At 36.2% G+C, this 14,087-nt stretch overlaps 1 protein-coding gene and 1 long non-coding RNA gene across 2 annotated transcripts in view; both read right to left on the reverse strand.

Annotated features, from left to right (window-relative positions):
• The window catches only part of LOC113991671 (ERC protein 2), a gene marked incomplete at its 3' end in the record, with an annotated part of 185,979 nt that overhangs the window by 98,438 nt on the left and 73,454 nt on the right, over positions 1-14,087 (reverse strand). The window lies entirely within an intron of this gene.
• On the reverse strand, positions 12,005-12,483 carry LOC120322884. The gene is made up of 2 exons (XR_005562835.1): positions 12,400-12,483; positions 12,005-12,225 (listed from the first exon to the last, which is right to left on the reverse strand). It is a non-coding gene; the product is annotated as an uncharacterized LOC120322884 (long non-coding RNA).

The raw sequence follows: 14,087 nt of genomic DNA on the forward strand, positions 1-14,087 counted from the left end.
TTGATTGGAACTCATGATACTTATATCCATGAAAAAGTACTTGTGTCATCATCTTTGCAACCACCAAATCTACACTAATAATCTCTAAGAGATGCATTTATAAAATTACACTTTCATTATATTCCTATATAACATCTGCAATTAATAGTAATTTTATGTAACCATTTTGCACATGCAAATTATTATAATTCTGTGTAACCAAATGCCCACATATAGTATTTCATGGTGATGCTTGGTTGTCAAGGTGATTAACACACCCACACAAAGTTGACAGGTAATCAGATCATCTTCTTCACATTAAATTTACTTTAATATTCTTTGCTTTTAGACTAAAATGAGCCTCAACCCAAACTTGGCCATTGCTTTCTCCTTCCACAGTATTAGATTAGCATCTTGTACTGGCCTCAAAAGTAACTTCAGCACACAGTTTTAGCACTAATTTAAACACCAAAAAATCAAACAAACAAACAAAAAAAAAGGTGACAGTTAACATTGTATAATCCTAAAATACTGGTGGAAGAGATGTTCTGTTTTGTTGTTCAGAAACTGATAAAATGTAAGGTTTGGGCATTATTGAAAATCTGAACTATATAGCCTAATCTGAACCTAATACTAATTACCCAAATAAAACTGTGTTTTTATCCCAGCTTTATTAAAAGACACTTCCCCACCTGGCTGCAGGAAAGTCAGGGTGTTGCAAGCTGATACTCCTTTTACTCTGTTTCTGATGTATTTCATTAAGATTCTTAAGACATCAGTGATATGTGTTGTTCTGGTTAGATGAGACTGGGCTAAAATAAAAGGCTATAACAATGCAGCTGACGTAGTTCAAGATCCTACCTTTACATAAAACTGCCTAAAATAGCAGGGCACAAAGTGCTAAAAAGAAAAGAACTATTTCAGAAAAATAAGCAATTTAGAGAGGGTATGAGTGTGTGCATTTCAGCTGATAAGTTTCTCCTGATTAAAAAGAAGAAGGAAAATGAAACCATAAACTAGAAGACTTTTAAAAATTAACACAAAACTCAAGATTTCTAAAAAATAAAGACATAATACTAACACAACCATTAGAATCAAATAACCACTGGAAGAAGAAAAGATAAATGACTGAAGATGGAAGGAACTATACAACTAAAGATGGCAGCAACTCCACCTAAGGGAACCTAAAAATGGGCATGAGAAACTATTGGATCAGAAAATGTAGATTTCTGCATTTACAGGCAAAATGTTCAAGTCTGTAAATCACAGTAAGCAATGGCATAGGAGCTGCTGGTTCTCTCAAACACCTCAAAGCAGACCAGTTCCATTCTCCTGGAAAAGAAAGCCTTGGGATTGCTTCTACACGATCAGCTCGTCTGAACTTTAAAATTTAAATCAGCAGTATATTAATATTTCAATCAACCATTTAAGTGAAAGCACAGCCACTTACCTAAAGTGTCTAAACAGTAGTGTTTCTTTAGCCAAAAATATCAAAAAGACTGATCAAATTCTATTTAGCCAGAATACTAGAAAAATGTAACATATAGGAATTAATCCGCTTTTTTCTGTTTTCTAACTCTTCACATCTACCCCCAGCCAAAACGGTCTCATAGTAATTTAGATGAAAGGAGATTTAAGAAATCCTGATCAAACCCTTTATCTTTCTGGAAACCATAAACTGATAACACAAAATTTCTATGTCTGGCTCCAGTGTGTAGGAAAAAGAAGCCCTGTTACTGGAAAGAATTCAAAAAAATCATCTTGCCATTGATTGTCTTTTAAAAACTCACTACCACAGGTATTTGAATTCCGTGAGAACCTGTTAAAGAAATTTTGTCAAATCCCAGCGAATTTTACAGTTTGAAGAAACGAAAATGTGGATACAAGGACACGAAATGAAAAATTATAAAGAGCTGATAGCTATACAAGCTCTGCACTACAGAGAATTCCTCTGTAAATTAGGTGTATTTAAAGTTCTCACAGTTAAGCAAAATACTCAGACACATGCCTGATTCTCTCTCCATTTATTACTATTTTAAATAAACAGGCAAATATGAGTTTTGATGAATACAGAAGGAGCTGTGTGAACTAGGCACCACAACCAAACTATAAAAGAAAGATCAATAGTCCATCCCTGTGGACAAGTCCAGCAATAATCTCATTGGCCTCAGTGTTACTGTTGAACAATGACTCTGACACCGCTCCTGGCCTACATTAAAAAACTTGGAGGTGTAAAAAAGGGTAGGAGGGAGAAAGCAGGAGATTTTACACATATTAAAGCCACCCCATTGAATCACTAGCCAAAAAATTCCTTTACAATGATCGCACTTCCATTTATTCCTGAATTCATGCATGTAAGAAGGTCTTACAACACGTTTCACCAACATGCCTAAAGACAGACTATAAGGAAAAACAATCTGAGCATTAAGAAACTCAGCTTTTCTTTGACTTGTATGTCAAAAACACCTTAAGCAACCACGTGTGTTGTCATACTGGAAGTGTCCTCTGGCAAGAGACCACAAAGAAAAAGTTTCAAGTGAAAAGGCGATTTGTATATGGAGCTTGAAATGCATGTGGGACAATTTACTTTGTAATTGAAAGCACACAGAATGTTTCCTGAAAGGAGCTACTGAAAGTCCACTTTCACCAGAATTCTTGAAAATTTATTTCCTTTCTTTTTAGAAGGAACAAAATGTCTAGAGGACCGTTTCTTTTTTTTGCCCAGTATCATTGATCTCTTTTCCTCTTACCAAAATTACCTCTCCAAAATTAGGAAAAGGGGAAAGTTACTGCTTCACACATCGTCAGAAAAAGAAACTTTAGTTTTCTCCTTTTCGCCATCCTAATTTTATTTAAGAACCCATAACAAACCCCCTGAGTGCATGCAAGTAAAGGAACCAATATATTTGCTTTCAAGGGGAGTTGATTAGGATCAGAAAATAGAAGTTCCAATTGTTGCTTACACTTCTGCAAAGCATATATACTCTGGAAACATCCTGGCTAAAAAACTGTGCAGTGCATATGAAGCTTTAAAACTTCATGGAAAACCATGCCAATTTTTTTAAAACTAAATGTTTAAATAGACATTTATTAATACCCCAGCTGCACTAAAAGGAGTCACTTAATTTGCAGTAAGACATATGAATGAAACATTGTCGGGAGGTATAAACCAAGATTTTTGGACTTTTGTTTCTGGGTGCGGCATTTTTTTATTTTAGAAGACTGTTTTATGAAAATCACATCTTCAAATTCTTATAACATAAAATCCTTATTATAACAAATCTTTAGTGCAATCCATAGTGTTTAAAAAACCCATATCCAACAAACCCGTGATTTATTTCCACTCCTTCCTTCCCATTTAGAAGCCTGAACAGACAAAAATTTTTGGTAAGGTTGAAAAAGAAAGCAATATCACATCAGTTTTACAGTAAGTGTAGCACTAACCGTGGAGTAATAATGGAATTCCACCTTAGGGTGTAACTAAGAATAGACTTCCCTAGCTCCTGCCATCAAAAGCATACAGGCAAAGCTTAAAAGGGTAAAGTCACAGCAAAGATTCCCAAATATGATCCTAAGATCCAGAACACACAAGAGATGCTGCTGTGGGCCAGCTCCACTCTTCATAAATAATAAAAAAAAAAGCCAAAAAAAATTTAAATTTGTACAGTACTGTGAGACAGGATGTTTCCAGCAGTGTCAACATATAGTGCTTGTGGTAGTTCTATAGGTCAGTTCACCTAAGTAGAGGAAAACAGTTTTCCAATAGTTCTTCCCATATTCATGTAATTAAACTCCAGCTACTTCCCTTAAACAAGCTGAAATAGAAGAGTTCTGTTCTAGAAAAGCAAAAAGACAAAGGGTGATATCCTGCTTAGTGCCCTCCCCACTTCTCAACCTACACACACACCCAGAGCTATTTTTTGGAATTCCTAGTCTGCACCGGTGCTCCTCTTCAGCCTGAATGCAGACGAAAAAACAATTTAAACTCTTAAATTAAGAGTTTCATTCCTAAATGGAAGAAAAAAAGCACTGCCAAAACCAGAGTCACACTCGACAAATCCGAGCCAGAAGTACCACACATTTCACACACTTGCTGGACAGATCTCCTAAGTTTACTACAGAATGCTGGTGTTAATATACACAGAACTTCAAACATGCTGTTCACTTTTTTTGTAGAAATCCTTATTATAAACTTAGCATTGATAAAGCATCAATCCTTGCATCAACTCAAAATATAAAGTATCAATCACTGCACAAAACATTCCCTATGTGATGCACATCCCCACATTGCAGTAATACTTCAAACTGATTAGCACATGACTTTTTTAACTTTGAAAAGCATATTTTCATAGATCTATCTACTAATATCCATACTTGCTATCAACAGATACACCGCTTTCTTATTACCTTTCTAGTCTATCTTTTTTTGTATCCCTTATGGTGTCTTTTATCTTCACATGAACTCAGTGAAATCACTAGCTAAAATAATTTATGGTTTTGATTTTCAGTTCCCTAATTCACCAGGAAGTGCTTTTCTAAATATGGGTGGGTTTTACTTACATGCATTTAAAATTACTGCTGGGTTAGGCTATTTAATATTCAAACATCAGGCCTCAATCAGCAAAGCCAAAAAAACATAAGAGTTAATAAGACTTTGAATGTGTAAGTTCCTTAGGTTTTTAGTAGCTTTTTTTTTTAAATGCAAACAAAGTTTTGTGGTGATATTTGTGGTGTCCCTCAGGGGTCCATGTTGAGACCAATACTACTGAATATTTTGATCAGTGACAGACAGCAGGATCGAGTGCACCCTCAGCAAGTTTGCAGATGACACCAAGCTCCGTGGTGCAGTTGGTGCTCCCGAGGGATGGGGTGTTCCAGAGGAAGGAGTGCACTCATGTGAACCTCAAACTGCAATAAGACCAAGGGCAAGGTCCTGCCCCTGGGTTGGGGCAACGCCCAATATCAGCACAGGCTGGGTGGTGAATGGAAGGACTGAGAGCAGGCCCAGAGGCAAGGAGCTGGAGATGAAAAATTACATATTATTTTATGACATAATTATAAAGATTACAGTCATCACATTGTCACGTAACTGAATGTCAAAGCTCTCAGTTAACAAAATTATCTCCCCTAGATATTCACAGAAATTTCATGCTTACATTCCCTAGTGTTCTGTATGGCTGTTAGGTTATGCAAATATATGACAGAGAGGGACATGAGAGTCCTAATATACATAAGACATGGACAATTTTTCACACAGTTTGGGTGCTGGGTGTGCTTTGACAGGTAGGCATTTTGGTTTGGGTTTTTCTAAGAAAGAACTTGTAAGAAGCATTGAAACAGCTATCTTCAGAATTTTTCACTCTTACCTTAAATGTTTGGGAAAAAAAATATTTGAAATAGCTTTTATTTTCCATTGACTTTGATCTTATTCAAAACAAACAATTAGAATGCAACTGTTAAATTTAAAGTAAAATGCTCTTTAACCTAAAGCTGAATTTTATGCTTGCCAAAAGAACCCCACTAAAACAAAACAAACAAACAAACAAAAAAGGAAAAATTATTTTGCATTGACCTCATTTAAAAAAAGAAATCTATTTTTGGATCTGCCAGAAACTGAAATTCAGAGCATCCACCAATTCAACACAGCTCTGCCTGTCAGTTGAGATATGCCAACCACGTCAGTCGAGATATGCCAACCACGTCAGTCTTTCTCAGTAGGAAAGAGGTAAGGAGTAATGTCTAAACATCTGAGAATGCAGAACACTCATTTCGCTCTGAAACTCATATTCTGCAGAATTACAGGCATATATTAAAAATAGAGTTGATTGTATATGAGAATATTGGAGTGAGGCAAACAACACCAACATCCACAACAGCCTTGCTGCTACACCACGTGCTGCCACAACTACAGAAAAGAACCATTCAAGTCACACAGTAAACCACCTGCACAGGTAGTTGTCATCAGCCAGCTGAATATTTATCATTCTATGAAGTTTGTCAAGAGTCTGTTAAACTAAAGCTCATACATCAGCTCACAATAATTTTTTAAAATTAGGAAAAAAAACCAAACACCAAGAGGGAGAAAATCCACTTAGCACCTGCTCCAGTTCTTTTTCCATTGCCTGGGAAACAATGTGTTGCTTGGTAACTTGAATCCATCTGTTCATATTTCCTCTTCCCTTTTTATCAGAACAAAAACACACTCCCTAGCTGAAAATACGAACAGAAAAAAAGAAAACGTTTTCTCACTGCATAAAAGATGCTACAGATCCTTATCTGTATCAAAATTATGACAGAGTGAGAAATGTCTGATAGTCTCTTCAAAACAACACCACTTGCCATCATAGATTTTTTTTTCTTAAAAAAAGGGAAAATCGGAAAAAGGAATAAAATAATTTATGTCAGGGCAATATAAGGAGCAAGACACCACTTCCTCACACAGCTGCGAGCTCTTCTGTGTTTATATGCTGACATGAATACCTATAGCCCAGGGGCTAAGGCCCAGTTTACAAACTACTTCCCTGTGCACCAGTACTTAAAATAAAGCCTGAAAGAACAGATATCATAAATGTCTAAATGCTTAGTTTTTTCTAGAGACATAAATCAAAAGAATCTCCACTGAAATTACTGCTATTGTCTGTTGTGATTAAAAAAAGACCCTAAAGGAGAATTTTCCAGACTTTGGGAATCCATGTGATGATGTTCACACAGAATAAGACTTTAAAACAGACAAATGGAGAAAAACTACGTGATGATGTAGGATACTTAATTCTGTACAGGAGACATTACCACATGATTTAAGAAAATCCCACCATGTTAGAAAGAGAAGCCATAGCAATGACAAACCACAATTACCCATGCTTCCCATTTTTCACATTTCCAGGCACTGAACTTACCTCAGTGTCAGTATAGTATTTGTTTTGTTTTGGTAACTTTTGGAGCCAGATTTGAAGAAGGCCTGAATACAGCAGGTACAGTTTCAACAAATAAAAGTGCTTTAATATACTGAGAGAAAAATTACACACTGTATATTATCTGATTTCTACATCTATGTTTCCAAACTCAAAAACTTGGAATTACTGCTATTTTAAACACTTTACGTAATCTTTGTTTCAAAATAGTGGCAGAATCAGCTGAAGGCTTCTCAGAGTAACACTCTATTTTAGGAAATCTTTATGAAGAAGAAAGTTTAATGCTTTCTTCTTCTCTTACCCATCCTACACTTCCTCAAAAGACCTCATTTTCTCTTTTATGTGGAACATAGAACAATGTAATGCTTATGTCCAGTCCAGAATTCTGTGGTTTAATCCAACCCTCATGTCCATTAAACTATACCTCTTCTTACAACCACCTTAAAAAAAAGTCTTCTTGGAGAAAAATTGTCAAATTTTTCTCCAAGAAGTAACATTTTTTACTACTCTTGCTACTGCAATGCTTTATGCCCAAATATCCAACTTCCTAATATGCAAAGTATTTGGCTACAAACTAAAGAACTGCAACAATGGAGTTTACTACAATTAGCTTTAAAAGAATCAGTTCAGAAATAAACTGATTGGTCTGAAAGTAGACTTTTCAAGTATAGTACAATCTTAGAGTGAAACATGTAAGATTCCGATGTGAAAGATCAAATCAAAGATGTCAAAATGACTGCAAGAACAGCACCACCACTAGGTACAAAGACTTAAGTGAAAACATTATTAGGACATATTTTGTTCAATAACTTCTTCAAAACGTCTGTGGAATCAGAAAAGTATGAAAAAATTAGCTGATGACTCTTCTTAAATGCAAACTAGTGGAAAGAAGTAACAATTACGTTTACACACCAGTAAAGTCCTGATCATAGTCTGTGCCTCTATCCTATTAACTGCTCTGTTCCTTATAGATTTGTTTCTTCTCATCAGTTGGCTGCATATGTATATTCATGAGATCTCTGTCCCTCAGATGAACTAAAGAATATGTAAAAAGCAGATGGGTTACAGCCTGGAAAAGACGCAGCTTAGACATTTTTCCTTTGGACTTCCAGTCCAGTTCAATAAGATCTTTCTATAAATCAAGACAAAAATGCTTTCCAAATACGGAGTCACCACTTAACATTGACTAGACCCAGCTACGACATGATTTAGTAATCTGAAGTCATTTTCCCCACAGTTTATTACACACTCACAGTACATACCTTCCCCCTCACAGGATTTGCAGATATTGATCACAAGCATTATTAAATAGCCATCTACATGGACATTTGTATACCTGTATACGTTTCAGGCCATGTTAAGTACAGACATCACAACCCCAGCTGTTAATCCACAAAATGAGCTCTTTTAATCATCAAAAGGGGTAAACTTCCCAGTATATGTAGGAAACCAGAACAATTTATTCAGTCTCTTCCTTGTGCCTACTGGACAGCTGTGCCAGTCTGCACAGCACTACCACTCCCCTCAGCTCCACCTGCAGCTCATCACTAACCACATCCATTTTATGAGTAAGACACATCCATTTTATGAGTAAAAATACAGACATTTCCCACACCTAAGGATGTACCCATACCTGGTACATCCTGTCACTGAGTCACTGCAACAGCATTTTGATCATCCATTAAATCTACTTCTCATTTTAAGGTGTGAAGGTAAGTTGGCACACACATCCAGTGTTTCATACGGAGCTACATCATCAACCCAGTCAGTCCCACTCAAATACCATTTCCTTCTCAGGACAGTGAAAGACAACTTATGGACAGTCCATTAGGGACACCTGATTTGACAGCAGAAATCAGAAGCCACAGTTTTTAGAAGCCACAGTGCTGCCTCCTTCTGCTATGAGAAAAGCACACACAGTGCTTCCCCTCAGCTTCAACAGCCTCTGAGCAGCACAGTGGATGCAGGGCACTGCTTCCCACCGGACTCAGGGAAGTCTGGCACCACGGGAGGCTAAGCTGTGCTACACTAAATCACACTGCAACATCTGTGTAGGTTGTTCCATTCTTGCTCTCACCCGTGGGTACAGAGAGCAGCACCTCCTCTAAAGGTCTCTATGACAGTGAAAAGGATGCCCTAGTTGGCTTCCCCTTACCACAAAACCGAGATTCATTGTGAACTGAGAAAGTAAGCAAGTCATTTTAGGATTACTGGCCAGCACCAAAATAACTTAGCCACAGAATCATTATAATTGCAATATGCATCTTTACGTGATAGCTGATTCAAGTTTTTTATTTATATGAGTTAGATAAACACTTCTAACTAATTTTTATGAAAATATTTCTGAGCTGAAGCAAGTATTTTTATGCCACTTTTGATTCAATTAGGTCGTTTTGTTTGTGATTGCCATGACAGGTAAATGTCAGTTATCTCATTAGTGAACAGAGATTTGTAGAATAGAAACAGAATTCTCAACATGCTAAAAGAATCTTGTTAAAGTTGTCTCAGTCAATGAGCTGTTTGTTCAATGTTTGTCTTACACTAAGCACATGTTATGTAGTACAACTTCTAGCTAAAATTCTGCTTCAGAACATTTTTTACCCCCCACAAATGAGCCAAAACTGTAAAATACCTGCAGTGTAAATGAGAAAGGATACAATACACGGTGCTATAAGCAAAATGATCAATAAAACTGTTGGTCTTATTTCTACACTCTAATTACATGAAAAATACTAGCTTTGTATAACTGTGAAACTACCTTCAGTTTGACAAGGAAATTTGCAACAGCACAGGTTGGCAGAAGAATCCACAGTGTTACTATGGAGATTTGATTTGTAGAGTTTCACTTCAAAAGAGCAATTATCTTGGGAAAACACAATATGTTCCTAAGAATCCTTAGTCATAACAAGAAAAGCAAATCTTTTTGATTTCTGATCTCTATTTAACACTTAATAAATGCATTAACACTTCACAGCCTATACTGTTGATAAAATTTGCATAATAAAAATTTGTAGATAAGCATATACCAAATTGATTCTTTTATAATATTCTACGACCTAAAATTCAAATAGAAAACAGAGAAAACTTTAGTCTGTGTGCTTACACACAGACTATGATATGCATGATAACGAAGGAGAACCCCCCTTTTTCTGCCTTTTTGTTACAAATTACTTTCAAAATATAACACATCTCACTGACATGTTAATGACATATTTGTAAAGCTATTTGAAATAGCTGAGCAAAAAGTGCTAAACAAGTGAAAAGGACAACAGAGATGAAACAAAATTTCACTCAACAGTTCCTTTACATTACTCACTGCCAAGTCACCACTTTAAAGACCACTATATTTTAGAGAATGAAATTATTTTATTTCATCATTTTGTCTTAAGCCCAGCTATTACAACATTAACATTAATAACTCATTGATTATCAAGGTAACAGAAAATTTCTACACACTGAGGCTGCATTGAGGTCTCACCTCTCACTTGAATATGCTTATGCTTTATCCATCCATCATCCACTCTTTTTCTGATACTTCTCTGTTAGGAGTTAGGCACCTGTTAATGCTGACACTCCTCTTTAGGGATTCCATAACTCACACTGACTATTCTTTTCCATGCTACCTTCACACCACAAAGCAAACACAGCAGCCTAATGGAGTCAGTTCTCTCAGGTTCATTTCTTACAACCTTTCTTCACCTTAATACTGCCTGGGATGTTACATTTCACATTTAGTTCATATCTCTTAAGTTTCTATAGGTTTAGACGAGTTCAGTGCTAACAATTCTTTCAAATGTGGTAGTTTACCTCCTATGCCTTCCCAAACCAGTGGGCAATTTGGTCTAGGTCTTCTGTAGATCACTAGGGAGCGTGAATCTGTTGCTGGTTTAAGTGCATAGTACTCACTGAACATGCCAAATCTTCAGTCTAGGTATAAACAACATTCATATGTTCCATATTTTTAATTAGCTGCTTAATCTATATTTAGAAGGTCTTGGTGAGTACAGACTGTACAACATTGCCACTAAATGACAAAAAAAAAAAAATCTACTAAGTGACCTAGCAATTCTGTGAATTTACAGATTTTCCCTCATTGAAATATAGCAGGAGGCTGATAACAACTATCAGCCAAGCTCTGCTGACATCAGATAACAAAGCTTGGACATAAAGACATTTTGGCATAAGATAATTCAAAACAAAGAGTTCTAAATAGTTTAAGGGTTAAAAGCTATAAGATGTAGGTTAACTGTACAAAGACAACAAAAACTGTGTAGAGTAAGAACTGAAACCTAGAGAATATAAAAAATTACCTCGTGGAACCTTGCCAACTACATAACTCTGTTAACATGTTACAGAAACAATTTATTTCATAGTTTACTTACTCCACTGCTTCTTGGTTAAATACTATCTAGTTATTTACAGCTCTCTATGGACTCTCACAGTAGAATCTAGCAGATTTTCTAGATCCCTATGTCTTACCACATAGCCTCCATTTTCAAAATCACTTCTTCACATATCCTGCCAATTGATGGACTTATCCCACAAATGTCAGAAATCCTTGGCATCAACCCCTACCTAACAGAAATCTCCTCAGTGACAGGTCCACAGTCAGTACCTCAGCATGCTAAAAGCTCCCTTTACATGCATTACTCATTTTCTCTCTGGATATTGCTGTGTGCTATTATTCAGAAGACTGAATTTCAAGGCTGAACTTCTGTGGTCAGTAGGTCTGTCTGAACCAATGGTTCGACTCTTTCCTTATTTACATCAGCAGAAGTGCAATACTAGTTAATGACATCACTCTGCAGCAAAGCCACTGCAGATTAAATCATACACAGGTCTGTTAAGCAAAACAGAATGAAAAAACATACTATGAGGATCTTACTATATTTGGAGGTAATAAAAAGGAAATGGATGTAACATTTTCATTTAGTAGCAAATGTGCCAACAATAAAACATCATTATAAGTTAGATCTCCTACTAGCACTTGTCTCTCTCACTGCTCAAGTCCTCCCCACCCCATATCTCTGTAAGTTTTGGAAGTGTATCTTTCTATGAAAAACGTAACACCAAAGTTTCTTTGCACTTGTAATAAAAACATACTTAAAAATAACTACGTTTTATATACTTTTATTGTAAGCTCTTCATCTTATTGCACTTTTGGATGACAGCATTTTCTTTAGAACAGTTTACAACACGAGGAAACATTTTTATAGGAAAAAAACGAGTGCAGTGTAATCCTTCTTTCTGCAGGCTTCTTCTGATCCTCCTACAGTTCATGTTCTCTAAGAGCAGAACGGCGGCACACTGGATGATCTCATCATGGGGTGATGATCTAAGAGAAAGAACAGCGCAATGGTGGTTTAATTTATATTTTTTTTACAGAGCAATTGGGTAAAATGATTGTGATTACTTCATTCATACATATCATGCAGCATTCTAAGACGCAGCTACTATACAGTCCTCATATTAAATGGGCAGAATTAAAGCCAAGGAACAGCATCATTACCTGCCTCAATTTAGTCTTTCCAGTTGGGATCATCCATTTCTTTTTCTGAACCTTCTATGCAACGCATTTCCTAGCAGATGTTTAGTATCTGCAAGACAGGAAAAGGGAAAAAGAACCCTAAATTGATTTGTAGCTGATATCATTATCCAACCCCTTAAAACAAAAGATAAACAGAGAAATTAAAATACAATGATAAAGTAAATTTAATTGAAAAATTAGAAAAACAAAATGTTCCCAGATACATGCACAAACTGTTAGCTCTGTGATCACAAACATAAATACGAATGTGACTGACAAATGATTCATTCACTACAGCAAACTTACCACAGAAAGGCTTGTAGGACTTCTGTGGTTCACCGGAAGAAATGGGCCAACCTGAAGGCCCCCCTTTAGTTCTTCTGCTACACCCTGATGATCTCCCCATCTGCAGATGTATGCATACAGAACAATCCCTATATACAGAATAAGTACCATTTTATGGGGTTCTTTTGAATTAATCAGTGATTGTTTCACAAGATGAGAAATGGTCAAGTCAATGAGGGTTCTCTGGTTCAGGAAACAGAACTGAACATGGCTCAAAATTTCCCTTAACATTGTTCCTCTTTCCTGCCTATAGGAAGGAGAATTGAATCTCAATAACTTTATCTCCTATTTTTTTGAGCAGTATCAATGCTACAAAATTGCTGTTACAACAGAAACAGTTCTTGGAAATTCAACTCAATTATCATAGATTATCTGGTTGTTAATTAGTTTGTAATGATTTACTCACAATAAAAAAATACTTTAAAAGTTAGAATTAAAGATAAGGTTTAACACTTTTGGGTTTTGCTTATGCGTTGCCTCTGAATTTCAGGGGATGGGGGGGTTCACTGCTGAGTTTGGTTTTTTTCCTTTCAATAATTACAATTCATATGAATTATTTTTACCTGAAATTACTGAACGTTCTCTTGCCTTACTCATGAGGTAGGTTTTTTCCTGATATTTAGTTATATATGTTTCCAATAGCTGCACACCAAATGTTCTAGGCACAGGGTTTAAATGGACATCAGCACGGTTAGGCTCAATTACCAACACCTAAATATAGATGTTTATATCCGTAATTGGTTGTTAATCATTATTTACCTGTACCCATCTAAATTGTAAAAGTTTACTTTATCTACAGATACCAGCTAAAGAAAAAGCAGGCTCTGTACTCCTAATATTAGATTAGCTCTGTAAGGTCATTAAATATGGATTAAGGTGACAGTAAACCAGAACTTTCGAGTTTGAGTGAGAAGAGACACTGCCTCAGTGTCAGGTCTAAACGACAGAGGAAGAACAACTCAGACACAGCAGCAGTAAATGGAAAGAGTAGGCAAATTATTTTCCAGATAACACAACTTATACAGATAACCTCATGGGCTTCTCCTACAGGTCACAAAGACCTGTGACCCTTCAGAACCTGAGGAACTCAAATGTGAACTAAATGATTTGAACATTCTCATGGCTGTCAAGTGGGATATTTATAAAGTAAGTCTCTCACAGGTTTAGTCGCAATTAAATTTCAGTCTCTCACACATACTCAGAATAAAACATTTACATGAAAACTTCCTTGCAACAGTGGAAGGAACTGCAAGTGTTTATCACTTCCTTTCTGCATGTGTTCAGGAGTGCCTCTAATACTGTCAGCACTAAGATACAAAGTGTCT

The sequence above is a fragment of the Pipra filicauda genome, unplaced genomic scaffold (genome assembly GCF_003945595.2).
Source record: "Pipra filicauda isolate LSUMZ 115617 unplaced genomic scaffold, ASM394559v2 scaffold165_size2600900_pilon, whole genome shotgun sequence".
Classification (NCBI taxonomy): Eukaryota; Metazoa; Chordata; class Aves; order Passeriformes; family Pipridae; genus Pipra; species Pipra filicauda.